This window comes from Coloeus monedula (genome assembly GCF_965178545.1).
Source record: "Coloeus monedula genome assembly, chromosome: 1".
NCBI lineage: Eukaryota > Metazoa > Chordata > Aves > Passeriformes > Corvidae > Coloeus > Coloeus monedula.
The window spans coordinates 158,063,349-158,078,681 of record NC_138781.1 but is presented as its reverse complement, the minus strand read 5'-3'; positions in this window follow the sequence as shown (position 1 = coordinate 158,078,681).

Below are 15,333 nucleotides of genomic sequence, written 5' to 3'. Positions count from 1 at the left end.
TACAGGCACAAAACCTGGAGTTCTTTAGATGAGGAGTTGCTGAGCTCATTAAATTCATTGTTGAAGACCAAACTTGTGAATGACTGAGCAGATCCAGGAGCAGAGGATTCAGGACCACAAATCACAGAATAATAGAATCACAGAATGGCTTGGGTTTGAAGAGACCTTAAAGATCATCCAGTTCCAACCCCCTGCCATGGGCAGGGAAACCTCCCACTATCCCAGGTTGCTCCATCCAAGCCCCATCCAGCCTGGCCTTGAACACTTCCAGGGATCCAGGGGCAGCCACAGCTTCTCTGGGCAACCTGTACCAGGGCCTCCCCACTCTCACAGGGAAGAATTTCTTCCCAGTATCCAATCTAAACCAGGTCTTCAGCTTAAAGCCATCCCCCCTTGTCCTCTCACTCCATATCCTTATACAAAGTCACTCTCCCTTTCTCTTGGAGCCCCTTTAGGCACTGGAAGGGGCTCTGAGATCTTCATGGAGCTTTTTCTGAGAGAAGAATCAGCTATTTAAGGTGTCTCCTCACAATTTGAAGCTTTTTTGGAGGCAGACAAAAATATCTGTGGATGCAGAGCATCCTCTGCTAGGATGGATAGGGAGAAAATCACTTTCGTTATGGACAGCAGCTCACCGAACCAGGCTGTGAACTGAGTACGTGTGAGGTGTGAACTGTGAGACCTGGAGCAGCCAAGAACCCCAGGGTTGTTTCATGCTGCAGTACTGGAGGTATAATGGGAATTATCCTTGCCTTTTAATGGGATTTAATACATTAAGAAAGCTCTCCTGTCTTCAGTTCTGTGTAAAAGCTAAGAGAGCACCAAAGACTGTGTGAGAATTGGGGTGGGTGACAGATGCAGCTTGCAGGGATGAACTTAATTTAGAGGCAAATTGAACCCAAAATTTCCTCTGCTTTTTAAGCTACTCATTCCGTTGCTCCGGGTCCTGCAGGTAAAAAGGCCACTGAAAGCTCTCCCTTCTCACCTTGTTTCAGCAGCCAGCAAAATAATGTTGGGACATGGGAACAGCCATCCATAAATAGCAGGAATTAGAGCCAAGAATGGTGGCAGCAATGCCACTGACTCTAATTCATTGTTCCCAGGGGATTATTCCAACAGCTTCTTGTATGACCCAGCTTCTCTTTGTGCAAATGACTCAGCCCAAGAGGATGTTTTAAATGACATTTATTATTTACATTTTTATAATGCCTTTGGAGATTATTTCCCTTTGCACCATGCCCCCAAATCTTTTTTTCATTTCTGCTCCAGCTTTCTCACTGTGCTGTGTCATCACGACTGCGAGAGGCAGAGCTGAGGAGTAAACAGTGTTTTGAGCACTACAGGAGGAAAATAAATGCAATGCAACAGCTCATCTGTTGAAATTTTAGCTGTAACTGGGTGCACTAAAGCCTGTTCATTGTTTGTCAGGGAAGCAGTTTGTATTTCCATGTAGAATTTCTTCCCAAAGGGCTTTGTAGTAAAGATGATAGCAGGCAGAGCTCTTCCCTTGTTCAGTCACGATGAAATCATATTCTGCTGTGTTTTTGTGGGAACGTAAGATCAAGTGCAGCCACAGTTTGCTTTTTTTTTTTTTTCTGTCCTGCAGCTCCCAGTTCCTGTTGCTTTCCCAGAGTTTTTGTGTTCATTTCAGCCCAGAGGTGGCTGCTCTGAGGGGTAAGAACCCATGGATGAGGAGGAGCAAAGTTACTTAAGAGTAACTCCCAATTACATCTGAATGCAGAATGGTTTTTTCCATGCTGTGAAGCACGTTAATAGCCTCCCTCCAAATCTTCCTGTCCTTTCCAGGGATTTCTATGCAGTTCATTGCTCTTGAGTGAGAATAAACAAGCTCCTCTTTGCTTGGGAAGTGGAGAAGCCACTTCAAGCAAACTTGAAATCTTTGCTTGATCCCTTCTCAAAGAAGGGATTTTGGCCAAGGCAAACATTCCCGTGGGTCATTCTGGGGGACCAAATGGATGTTTCTCCTTTCTTCTCTTACTTACTGTCACATGGTGATATCCTTTGCACCAACAGACCTCACTTGGACACCCAGAGATGTTCAGGCTCTGACATCTTCCTTATGAATCTTCTCTAACATTCCTGAAGAGCAGCTGAGATAACTCATACAAGCAAACCTGATCTCACTGTCAGTGATGGATGAGGTAACCCCACATATCCCATATTTTAATATGAAGTCCCCATGAAATTGCTTGTTCAAGTAGGTTCCTCTTCCATAAAGAGTGGGAGATGTTATTTATAAAATGTATAGAATAGTCAATTTTCCCTGTATTGATATCTGAGCTGATCAGTTGATCACAGTCAGAATCATGGGATGGTTTGGGTTGGAAGGGACCTTAAAGATCATCGAGTTTCATCCCCTGCCACAGGCAGGGACACCTTCTACTATCCCAGGTTGCTCCAAGCCCTGTCCAACCTAGCCTTGGACACTTCCAGGGATGGGGCAGCCATAACCACTCTCATTTTCAGGAATGCTGTGTGTCTGGGTGTGATATGTAAAGACTACACATTTTTAATGATAATTTAATGCAAATCTGCATCATCTTTTAACCAAAGTGCTGATCAACTCCCCTACTTCATTCTTTTTGCCCTTCCCTTAGTGGCAGATGTGAAGAGTCAGGGACAGGTTGTCTCATTAGGACAATAAGAGAGAAAAGTTTTCATTACCAGCTGCCAAAAAAAGGGGAAAAGAAGGAGGTGAAGAATTTATGGCAGATAGATTTGGCATTTCATCCCAAACCATTCCACAGCTGAGGACAGATTCCAGTGGGGAAAGCCTGACCCCTCAGCATCAGCAGGGATTGTGCTGCTAATTTTCCCGAGTTTGCACAGACAACTTCTGCTTGTGGTCAGAAAACATTCTTCTTCCCACTCAAATTGACAGGACTAGGGAAAAAGGCTCAAGCTGCACCAGGGGAAGATCACATTCGATATTAGGAAAAACTTCTTCACTGGAAGAGTGGTTAAATATCAGAACAGGCTGCCCAGGGAAGGGGTGGAATCACCATCCCTGGAAGTGTTAAAAAATTAGTTGGATGTGGCACTTTGTGATATGGGTGAGTGGGAGTCGGGATATTGGGTTAAAGGATGGACTTGATGATCTTGGAGGTCTTTTCCAACCTTAAAAACTCAGTGATTTTAAATGAGTCCCCTGTTTTCACAGTTCCAAACCTGTGCTCAGCCGTTAATCTCCGCTCCCTGCTCGGCTCAGGGCAGGGCTGGACAGGAGGTGCTCTCTGATCTCTTGGGTTTGTAGGTGGTGAATTGCCAGTGATCTTTGCTCACGGAGTGGGGCAGGAGCCTCGGGATGAATATTCTGTGCTCTGAGAAAGAGACTGACAATGCACTTTCCCCCTTTTCCAATGAATGAATGGACAATGCAGATTGCAAGATATTCCAAATTCAGACTTCGGCTGTTCTGGACATGTTCAACATTTTCCCCTAAGGGAGAGGTAACTCCTGGAGGGAACAAATCCTGTCTGGAGAGACACGAAGGGTGAAAGTGTCTCTCTGGTGTTGAGATGGGTTTTATTGTCAGTGAGAAGGGGCTGTCTCACCGGGGACAGAGCTGGGAGGCAGCGTGTGCATGTGGCTGCTACCCCACAGCAGGAAAAATTGTCTTTAGCTTCTCTGATGCTTTCTTAAAAAGAATGATTTTGTTGCTCTGTTACAGTGCAGATACTGCAACACATGTATCAGATGATGAGACCTGTGGAAAAGAATATATATGGACTGATTCTTGGTAGATATTTTCAGAGGTGTTTATTTTCCCAGCCACATGGCCGGGGCTCTGCCGAGGAACTGCTGCAATCACGGGACCCGAGGGTCCTTCTGCCCGCGCAGGGAACACAAAACAACCATTGGGGAATGAAGCTGAGCAGGGACAGGGAAACTCCGTGTCTCCCCCCCAGGGCCCCTCTCCCAGGACCACATGGCAGGGGGGAGGGACCCCAAAATTTCACCCATTTCTTTTTAACAAAAGAGATTTAAAACTTAACATTGAGAACAACTGGATAAACATGAGATAACAAGGACGGTTTCAAAAGAAAACAAGCCACCCTCCTGAGTCTTTAAATGTCCAAACAGATTCTCTGGAACATCTTAAGGCTGACAGAAGGAAGACAGGACTCTCTGAGCGTGCTTTGTGGGGAAACTGAGGCAGGAGAGGGTTCCTTCCATTTGTACTTGTTGGAACTCTAAACAACAATAGTTAATTTCTTCCCTCCCCCTCTTCATCCCCCACTCGGCATTGGAAAGGGATTTTTGGGGAAACAATTGGTAAAGGCATGGTTTTGTGAGGGAAACCATGGGGTGTAAAACGGATTAGGGATAAATTGGGGATGGGGTAAATTTAGGAAAGGGTTCATATTGGGTATAGGGTAAAAGGGGAAAGTAGGCTGTCGGTAGGGAAATTGCTGGGATGGATATTGTTTATACTTCTGTGCATAATGGCTGCCTTTGACGGGAATACCCCCAGGCCCAGTAACATTTGCTGCTTGTAAACCCTTCTTTCCTTGCACTATATTAAATTGTACAACTTCCCCATCTCCTACACTTTGCAGGTAATTTTTAGGGTTATTCCTTTTAATGGCAGTTCTATGGATGAATATGTCTTCCTGGTTGTCACACCTTGTTATAAAACCATAATTTTGTTTAACATTATACCATTTTACTGTTCCTAAAACCTTAGGTACGATGATTTTTGCCTTTTTCCGAGTGGATGCTGTTTTCTGTCTTGCTGCGTTTTTGCTTTCTCTTTCTCTTTCGCTCGCTCCTGTGTTGGAATTGCCGGGGCTCTGGGGCTGTCGGGGCTGCTCGCACCTGCGCGCTCTTCCTGGAGTCGCATTCGGGGCCGCGCGGGCGGGGTCGGGCTGGGCCGGGCTGCACCGCTCAGCTCCCCACACGTCGCCACTGCTGCCGCCTCTGGTCGCAGCTTCGCTGCCACTCCCTGGAGCCACGCCTACATCTCGGCCGGGCCTCTGAGCGATGACCCTCCCACGCCCTGCTCCAGTGCGCGTTTCGGCTGGGCACGGCTCCATTCCACCACCACCACCGCCCACGCGCCGCTCCTTTCACGGGGCTCGCTCCACCATGCGCTGCGCGGGGCCAGGCAGGCACCGCTGGGTCACGCCGCTCCCGCCGCACCTTGCCCCGCCACCGACACTGCGGCTCGCGTCGCTCCGCCCGCATGCGGGAACTGCATCGCTGCTGCTCACAGAGCGCTTGGTCCACATGGCCGAGGCCACACAGTCTCTGAGGCAGGCTTCCGTTTGCCAAGATACAGCTGACATTGGTCAACAGTCTCGGTAATTAAATAGTATTCACGAAAATATTCTTCCATCGGCATATATTTTGACTCAGAAATTATCTGTGTCCAAACAGTCTTCTAAAAGTCTTTGGTAAGAATCAAATCCCAAGAAACGTGGAAAAAGTTCTTAAACAAGCATGAAAAGAAATGTTTCAATTCCTTTTGAGCTTGAATTAAGCTAAAATTTACAAATCATTGTTCAAGAATCTTTTCAAGTTTAAGATAAATGTCCATATGTGGCTCTGAGAGCCAAGAGTCTTTCCATGGTTCCTCCATAGTTTAGAGATGGAATAGCAAAACAAAAACAAGAAGAGAAATCCAGAGTTTATTCACAAATCAGTTGCTGTCCTTAGGAATCGGGGATCGTTCTGCTCACATTATCCACCATTTGTTACAGTGGGGATACTGCAACACGTGCATCAGACAACGAGGCCTGTGGAAAGAAATATATGGACCAATTCTTGGTAGATGTTTTCAGAGATGTTTATTTTCCCAGCCACATGGCTGAGGATCTGCCACAGAACTGTCGTAATCATGAGACCCAAGGGTCCTCGCCCGCACAGGGGAACACAAAACAACCAATGGGGAACGAGGCTGAGCAGGGGCAGGGAAACCCCGTGTCTCCCCCCCAGGGCCCCTCTCCCAGGACCACATGGCAGGGGGGAAGTGACCCCAACATTGCTGTTTGGAAGGAAACCAAAAAACTGCCAGATCCAAAGGTAATGTTTCAAGTCACTCATTGCTTTGAACTGGGGAAATGTTTCAATGGAGCTTTTTTTCTTCTTGTAAAATGAAGAAAATTTAGAAATGAGAGTCTGCTTAAAATGCTAAATGTGTGTGTTTCCTACAGGGGAAAATGAGGAAATTATTATCCTGCCTTTTCAGTTTCTCCCTGCACTGAAACCTTAAATGCTCTTCAGTCTCTTTGTTCATTTTTAAACTCTAGGAAATTGCCACCAGGTTAAGAAGGAAACTTTTCAAGAAAATACGAGAATGTCTGAAAACCCGGTAGCTCAGAATCTGTTGTCATCTGCCCCTGGACTGTTCTCATTCACCAGTATCACTGGAGGATCACCAACCAAACACAGGAGATTCAGTAAATATTATTTGGAAGCTTCCCAGGCTGACATGAGATGGAAACACAAATTCTTTGGGAATCGGTGCTGACTACTGCAAAGTACCGCTGTCGCTGTGATCCTGCAGCCTTGTGTGAAGGCACTGATAGAAAGGCAATAATAGCACTTGGAAAATGATAAGTGGCACATTAAACTCTGCTCCAGTTGCTCAGCTCCCAGTGATAACAAGCGTTCAGCAACAAATAATAGTTACAAAGATGCAGCACAACGTGTCAGGAAATTATAGGCAGAAAAAAATCAATCACCTCAAAGGATGTGGATGCAGCACTAATTTGAGCTCAAAAAGTCAGAACTTCTGGGTTTGTGCCTGAAATATCCTGGCAGAAGGTAAAGGTCTTATCACTTTGCTAAAATGAAAAGTGTAACTTTTTAAGAACATATTTCTGAATCCATGAAAGAAATGCCAGCATTCATTTTTGAATGAAGGATTTCAGTATTCCCTCTTCTGAAAACTTATGGAAGGTGGAGGTACTGTGTGCTGAAGGACACAGAATAATTCCCTGATTTGGGAATTCAGAGTCTTGCCCTGTTGATGATGTTTGTAGAGCTTATACTTAATGCAAGATGAAAAAAAGAAAATTTTCCATCTCTCCTGGACTCTGCTGAGTGGATCAATAACCTCCCTGCAAATTTATAATTTGCTGTTGCTTTTCAAAATGCCAAACACAAAATGAACGGGACGGAGACTCGGAGGAGTAGTTAGCGAGGGGAATGGGTTATTGGGGAAGATGATTGAAGAATCCCATTGTGCTGGAGTTTTCCTGACATTTCCTTTGCAGGGAAGGCAGGCTGAGATCAGCATTTCCCCTCTTCTTGAAGCGTCTTATCTTCCCAGCCATGTGTTCCTGGGCTGTGTTAATGAGTGTGATATATAATACATTTCACACTGAGCCTGATTTACAAAGGATGGGGTGAAAAACCTGCCATTGCGATGGGATGGGAATCTTAATGGAGCAGAATTTTCTGCAAATGCTACAGCGTTGTAAATAATGGAGGAAGGATAAGAATAGACAAGTCAAGTCAATACCTGAGACGCATCTTAATTGCTCAGCTCAGTACAAACAGGTAGCAACACATGTTGCTTTCAGTGAGCTCAGCTGGGCAGATTTTCATGGGTTTAGCTCAATTTGTGTGGCCTGCAGTTGTTATAAATCATAAAATCACTGAATAATGGAATGGTTAATTGGAAGGGACATTAAAGTTAATCTTGTTCCACCCCCTGCCATGGGCAGGGACACCTTCCACTAGACCAGGTTGTTCCAAGCCCCATCCAACCTGGCCTTGAACTCTTCCAAGGATGGGAATACATTTGTAAGATCTTGCACTTGGAAAAACATAATCCAGGAGTGCAGTAGGGGCTGGGATCCATCTGGGGATCAGCTCTGTGGAAAGGGACCTGGGGATCCTGGTGGACATTGAGCTCGATGCGAATGAGCAGAGTCCTGCCATGACCTAAAAAAGCCAAAAGGATGCTTGGTGGCATCAACAAAGGCATCACCAGCAGAGGTAAAGCTCATTATCCCACTCAGAGCTTGCAAGGCCACATCTGGAATATCGTGTCCCGTTTTGATCCCTGCCATACAAAAAAGTTATGGACAGACTGGAAGGGGTCCACAAAAAATGATCAAAGGTCTGGGAAACCTGACATGAGGGAAGACTGAGACAAACAAACTGTGATTGTTCATCATTGAGTAAAGAAGGCTCATGGGAGACCTTGTCATCATATTCCAGTATTTAAAGGGTGGCTGAAAGGAAGATGGAGGAGAGTCCCTTTTTTTCGAGCAATCACATGGAAAAGAGGAGGGATATTGGGAACAAGTTACTCCAAGAGAGATTCTGACTGGACACAAGAGGGAAGTTGTTCACCATGAGAAAAAATGAGCCATGGAATGATCTCCCCAGGGAAGTGGTAGATTCCTCACCATTGGATAATTTTAGGATTCAGCTGGACAAGGTGCTGAACTATTCTGTGTAGACTGTGCTTTGGCCAAAAAAGGTCGGACCAGCTGATCCTTGAGACTCCTTCCAACCTGGCATTCCATGACTCCATGATTGAAAAATACACTTCCCCGAGCAGATCAAAGAAAAATGTTGGATTTAGTTCAGAAGTATCTATGAAGATGCTCCAAGGGCTGGAGCTTCTCTGCTCTGGAGCCAGGCTGGGAGAGTTGAGAATGTCCAGCCTGGAGAAGACCCCAGGGAGACCTTAGAGCCCCTTCCAGGGCCTAAAGGGGCTCTGAAAGTTCTGGAGAGGGAGCTTTGACTTAATCACAAGGGCATGTAACAATAGGATGAAGGGAAATGACTCTATAAACTGCCAGCAGGATAGGTTGGATATTGGGAAGGACTTCTTCCCTGGGAGGCTGGGGAGGCCCTGGCACAGGTTGCCCAGAGAAGCTGTGGCTGCCCCTGGATCCCTGGAAGTGTCCAAGGCCAGGTTAGACAGGGCTCGGGACAATCTGGAATAGTGGAAGGTGTCCCTGCCCATGGAAGAGGAGTGGAACTCGATGATCTTTAGGGTTCCTTCCATCCCAAACCATTCTGTGGTTCTCTGGTTTAGTGAAATAGAGATGAAAACAAGTGGTAGCCATTAAAATCTGAAAAGCTCCTTCTTGTCACGATTCATGAACTGCTCCTATGACACAGCACTGTCCAGACACTGAGTCAAAGCAAGACTTTATTTTTCTGGGAGTTATCCTTGGAAGCCCAGAGGCCAAGTTTCCCCATGGACGTGTTCCTCAGCTCCTTATGTCAGACTCCTTTCTGCTGCACACAGGGCACATCTTTCAAGGTTGTTGCAATACCAAATCCCTAATTATAGATCCTAAATGGATGTGCCCTGATCTTGATGTTTACTAAACATCCACTGTCTCCCAGTGGTTGGTTTTCTAGGAAGCAGAAACTTGGAATTATACACAGTGAGTGTCTGAATCCAAAAAAAGAAAAAGAGGTAGGTGGGTTTCAGCTTGATGGGTACAAAACTGAAAGTCAGTTGGTTCCATTTGGGGATTTACTTCTGTGTTTTCTTCACTTGTAATTGAATGTTTTGCTTCACTTTCAGGTTGTTAAAGTATTTTAGAAAAGCCTTTTCCAGCTAGAGGCTGGAAATAAAAAAACCCTGTATTTCTTCTAGAGAGGAGAAGTCAAAGTGTTTTCCTCTCACAGGATTTATTGGATATTTTCAAAATGTTTCAATGGCAAATTTATACCACACAGGACATAACTTAATGTATTTACTGATTGAAGGGAATGACCCAGTTCAACTCAATTGAAACCATTTAAAGGATAATTCTGATCCCTTTGGAAGTCCTTTCTCTTGTTCTTCTGTCTTGTTCTTGTTCTTCCTGTTCTTCTTGTTCTTGTTCGTCTTCTTCTTCTTCTTCTTTGTCTTTTTTTAGTTTAGTTAAATAAATAGGAAAAAAAAACCACACCAAAAAAATCCCCAAACCAAAAAAACCCCAAACCACACAACCCCAACAGTCCATTCAGATATATCCTGGAAGAGTTTGTTGATGCGTTGAAAATTCTGACCTTGCCTGGTCATCTTTTATTGGCCAAAACAAAACCTCAATAAAAACAACCCAAACTCCCCTGACCATCCTCAGAATATTTTTAGACCCACTAACGTTGGTCATTTGTAAATCTTATGGATCCCTTACATAGAACCAAATGAAGTTTTAGCTTAACGAAGCAGAAGATTTGATGAGAAAAGAAAAAACTCCTTGGAGCTTCTCCTTAGGTATATGAACTTTACCTTCCTGCACTTGCCAGGAATCACCATCTCCTGCATGAAAAATGTTTTTGATTTAAAAAATCAGATAATAAAATCAGTTTTTGCAAAATGAAGGCCACCAGAGCTTGTTGTATTTTATGCTCCCCCCTCACTCTATACAACATATTTTAAACAACTTTTTTCTTTAAATTTATATGCACATTAAACTTTTTTTAGTATTTAGGGGAGTTTCTTTTAATGCTCTTTCTCACAGAGCTCTTTGCTGGTAAGCACTTGTTAAAATAATCTTCTCCCATGTGTAACCCAGCAATAAACTGCTGGAGAATGAGCTGCTAAATCTTAATGCATCCAGAAAAAAAACAGGGCCCTGGTAGGACAAAGGGATTAAGAAAAAATAAACAAAGAAAAGAGAATGAGAGAGAGAAAAAGACTGAAAGATTTTGTCAGACTGATTTTTTATTGAGAACCCCTACACTGGAATTCAGAAAATGAGGATATTTTTTCCTTGAATCTTGACGTGCTACTGCAGTTTCTTCGGGGGGGATCAGCAAGGGAGTGCTGAACTACAGGGAAGCCGCAGGAGCATTTTGCTAAGGTGACAATTGACAGGGAACATAAGGTTCTGGTGTTTAACCACCATCTGTATTGGCAACTGAAGCGTTCTTCGGTGTCTCTTCATCCAGAAGGTTCACTCCAATGCTACGTGAGGCTCAACGAGATTTCAAAGCGCAGCTTAGGAAGAAATCCGATCCTGGTGCACTGGAGTGGGACCTGCAGGATGAATAAACAACTTATTCCTATTGCCTGATCTAACATTAACCTGCAGTGCTGAGAGGACACATCTTCATACCTTGAAATAGGGATCAAGAGCCGACAGAACAAACTTCTGCTGATTTAAGGGATGATTTATCCCAGAAAACAGTATAAAATGCAGCTCTTTTTTGTGGATAGAGCACCTGAAATATGAGATTCTCAGTTAGATTTCCACAAGTATCATGGGGAAGATATGGAGCAACACATCTGCTACAGAAACATTGGATCTTAGGATCATATTGGTTGGAAAAGAGCTCCAGGATCATCAAGTCCAACCTTGGGCTGAATGCCCCCACGCCCACTCACCCATATCACAAAGTGCCACATACACTTGTTTCTCCAACACTTCCCTGGGCAGCCTGGAACTACACATCCCAGAATCCAGAGCTTGGATCTACCAAAGAGGAAACCAAACCAAGCACAGGTAATACTTTTCACTACAGAAATGCCAGAGCCTCATCAGCTGACTGCTTGCTGGCATCAGCTTGAAATGTGGAAAATACGATCCTGGCTGATCCCTCTTTAAGTATCAGACAGCTGAAATGGCCTTGTTTTATTGGAAAACATCCCTGGAAACTGTGATTTTCACAGAGTTGTAGAATATTTTGGGCTGGAAGAGATGTTCAAGATTGATTAGGGGCACTGAGCAACCTGGTCTAGTGGAAGGTGTCCCTTGGGAGGAGCTTGGAACAAGATGATCTTTAAGGTCCCTCCCAACCCAAACTATTCTGTGATTCTTCAGTGGTTTGCTCTCTCCTGAACCAACCTGATCAATACCCAGTTAATGAAAAGCACAAATAGAGCTGATCACAGAGAAATTAGAAGGCAGGATTGGACTAATTTCATCTAAATTTATGGAATTGCAGTTTGTCTCCCTACAATCTGGTCACCCCTTGTTGTGCACATAAAGAGAAAAGGGAGCATGTGATAGATGATTTAAATTATTTATTTTGGGTGCCTGTGTTAGGATGCTCCAAACTCCACTGCTGAGGTTTTCTAGCTCTCCATGGACTACCACAGGAGTTTGGAGTCACCAGATCAGGTGTCTGTGCCCAACCCAATAAAGTGTTCTGCTTAAAATCTCGAGTTTGAGGTGACAGAACTACCACAAAAGGGAAAGTTTTCCAAAAGTCCTGCTCCAACAACTTCTGCGCCAGCCCAGAATCCTGTCCCACCACCTGGGCTCTGATTTAAATCAAGCAAGAGGTTTTCCATTGCTCTGGAAAATGCTGTTTGTGTTTGTATTTACAACTCACTTGCGTTGGAATGTGCAGAGGAAATGTTTCTGTCGGTTTTCCTTTCACATCAATGTTTCCAGCTCGGTTGATGGGGCTGAGGTGGTTTATTGCAGCATGAGTAATTATACCAGTGACTTCATACATGAAATATTAATGAAAGGAGAAACTGATTCACTTGTCTGATCTACATGTGAAAGTATGAAAAGAACTCCCACCTGGTAAGGTAAAAAGTCCTGTTTAAAGCTGTTGGGAAGGTAATGCCTTCATCAAGGGCAGCTGTAATTGAGCACTGTAGGGGCAGTTTCATTCCTTCATTCTCTGCAGCACCTTCCCCTTTGATGGATTGACTCATTCTCATCCACAGAGATGCTGTGGCTGCCCCATCCCTGGAAATGTTCAAGGCCAGGTTGGACAGGGCTTGAAGCAACCTGGGGTAGCAGAAGGTCTTGGAATAAGAAGCTCTGTAAGGTCCCTTCCAACCCAAAACATTCTACAACTTTTTAAAATGGGTTTCCTCTGGGTTTTGCATGGACCAGATTAAACCCATAATGTGTGCAGATAAATGTACCACTACCCCAGGGCTGAGATATCACCCAGCTCTTTATTAAAACCATTTCTCTTTTTAAATCACCTCCCTCCAAAGGGAGCTGGGAGAGAAGGAAGACGCTCTTGTGGCCCATAAGCCGGCCTGGAGACACCTTCCCTGCTCTGTGCTGCTGCCCACAGTGATTAAATAGGAATGTGTGAAAGTTCCTCTTTGATCAGTGTGCAGAGAAATAAAACTCCTGGAGCCGGGCACAGCTTCCAAAGCTGTGGATGGAGCCCAAGAGCCAAAATCTTCTTGGGAAACCCAAGCCTGCCTGGGGGCTTCAGTGCATTAACCTTTGTATCTGGAAATTTTTAGGTGCCAACTTAAATTACATCCTTTTGATTGAACCAAAGAGAGATTTGAGCAAGCCCTGGGACATTTGTATTGACTGCACCCTTTAGTGAGTTAGAAAATAGGGATTTTTTTAGTAGATTCTGGGGTCACTGCAGTCAACAGCTTCTTTCTGCTTTCCCTGTTAGGCTGGTTCCTAAAAAAAGAGCCTGATGCTCTTGTTTATAAAAACCAATCAGGCACCACTTGTGTTTCAAGAGGAAAGTCCCCCTTTCAGCATCCAGGATTATATATAGGGAGTTGGATCAATCTGATAAGGCAGGGGACAAGCATCTTTGCCAATAATCTTACCAGTGTGCAAAGGATGGCTTTAAATAAGGTATTTCAGGGGATGGTGGTATCAGCTGATGGTTAATTCAGGGAATTGGACATTAGGGTGGGAAGTACTTAGGGGAAGGCTTGAGATTATGGCCCCACGAAGGATGAAAATAAGGTGAGAAAATTATCCTCTTCCCAAGTTTGTGCTCAAATGTCTGGAAAACAGAGAGAGAGGGAGATCTGCTGCACAGAATTCCTGGAAATTATGGAGATGGTGCAATGGACACTGTGGGCTCCCCAGAAAAGGCAGATAGGTTGGACCAGAGTCTTCCACATGTTCAGGAATCTGTTTTTCTACTCAAAAAATTGCTGCTAGGGAGGACTTTTCTCATCCTACTTCACAGAGTCAAGGAAAGGCACCATAGAATATTTTGTTTCAGGGGAGAGTGAGCATGGAATGCACATTTTTAGAGTAATTTCCAAGCACAGACAGAGGAATGTGACTGGAACAGCACAGGGAAACCAATAACCTCTGCTGTTACTGGGGTTTTTTTGGTTTCCTCATAAAAAAGAGAAAAGAAAGAGGAAGAAGGAGTGAGAGGTGCAGCGGGAAAACAAATAAAAGACACGGAAAAGGGGAGAGGTCAAGAAAAAAAGGATAAAAAGGGGAAGGGACACAAAGACAAAACATCCAAGAAGAAGAAGAAGAAGAAAGATGTGGACTGATTTTGCTAAATGGGAAATAACCAGGATTTGCAGGCGGGCTGCATGTGCGAGACCTGTCCGAAAGCAAGGGAGAGAAAGGGTGACAAGAGAAGAGAGAAGGAGGGAGAAATTAAAGCAGCAGCAAGCGAAAAATAATCAAAGATAAATAAAGCCGACACAAAAAACGACTTTCATTTTCTCTTGCTGACATTCCAAAGTGAGCCACAGGAGCAGAGACTTTAATTTGCCTCCTCCCCACAGTCTCAGCCCCGCTGCTTCCTCCAAGCCGGGGAGGCTGCGCTGCTCGAAAACCTCCAGTACCAATTTATATGCTAATGGATTTCGTTTGTAAATCAAGGCAGGTTCCGGCAGTGCCTCCCCCACCCGAAATTCACTGGTGCCAAATGCTGTCCATCTCCGCACTCAGGGCTGGGAATTGCCCGACTCGGAGACACAAAAGACATCAAATCCTAAATAATTGGATCATTGATGGAGTTCATCCCCATGGATTAAGTTGCTGTTTCATCTCAGCCCCTCACCTGCTCAGTAGAAGCCTTTCTAAGAAGTTTTATAATTAGTCAAGCCTGGGAGAGGAAAAGAAAGTTCCCTCCTTCTTTTCCTCTCTGGTGTTCCCTGATTTCCTTCTTCAGAGCTCTTCTTGCAAATACAAGGGAATGGCACTGCTTGGAACCTATTTTCGCTTTTGAAAGGATCTGTGAGTACCTGAACAGTGCAAGTCTGGTACCCCATATCCAGGATGGGAATCAAATGGAATTATGAAGGTCCTGGGTTATTTGCTGTCTCCTGCTGGATGATTCCAGAGGGACCAAAGAAAAGAAAAAAATCCTGATCTCCCAAAGGAAAGCTGTCTCTGAAAAGCTCTGAAAGATCAAGAAGTTTGTTTCCTTAACAGAATTAGAATTGTGCTTAATTCATTGCCAGGTTGAAATAAGATATTTTGATCCCTTCTGTTCCCAGTGACAGATTTTGAAGGCAGGGAGGGAACAGCAGAATAGAACAAGAATTTTTAACCTGAAGGATGCTGATGGTGTAAAAGCCCTTGATTATAAAGACAGAAATTCAGGGTGGAAGTTTGGATGTGGTTTCTAATTGGCAGAGGGGTAATTTCAGCCTGAAGGCTGAAATTAGAATTTCTCATGACGTGGTGCTGTTCCTGGGATTAT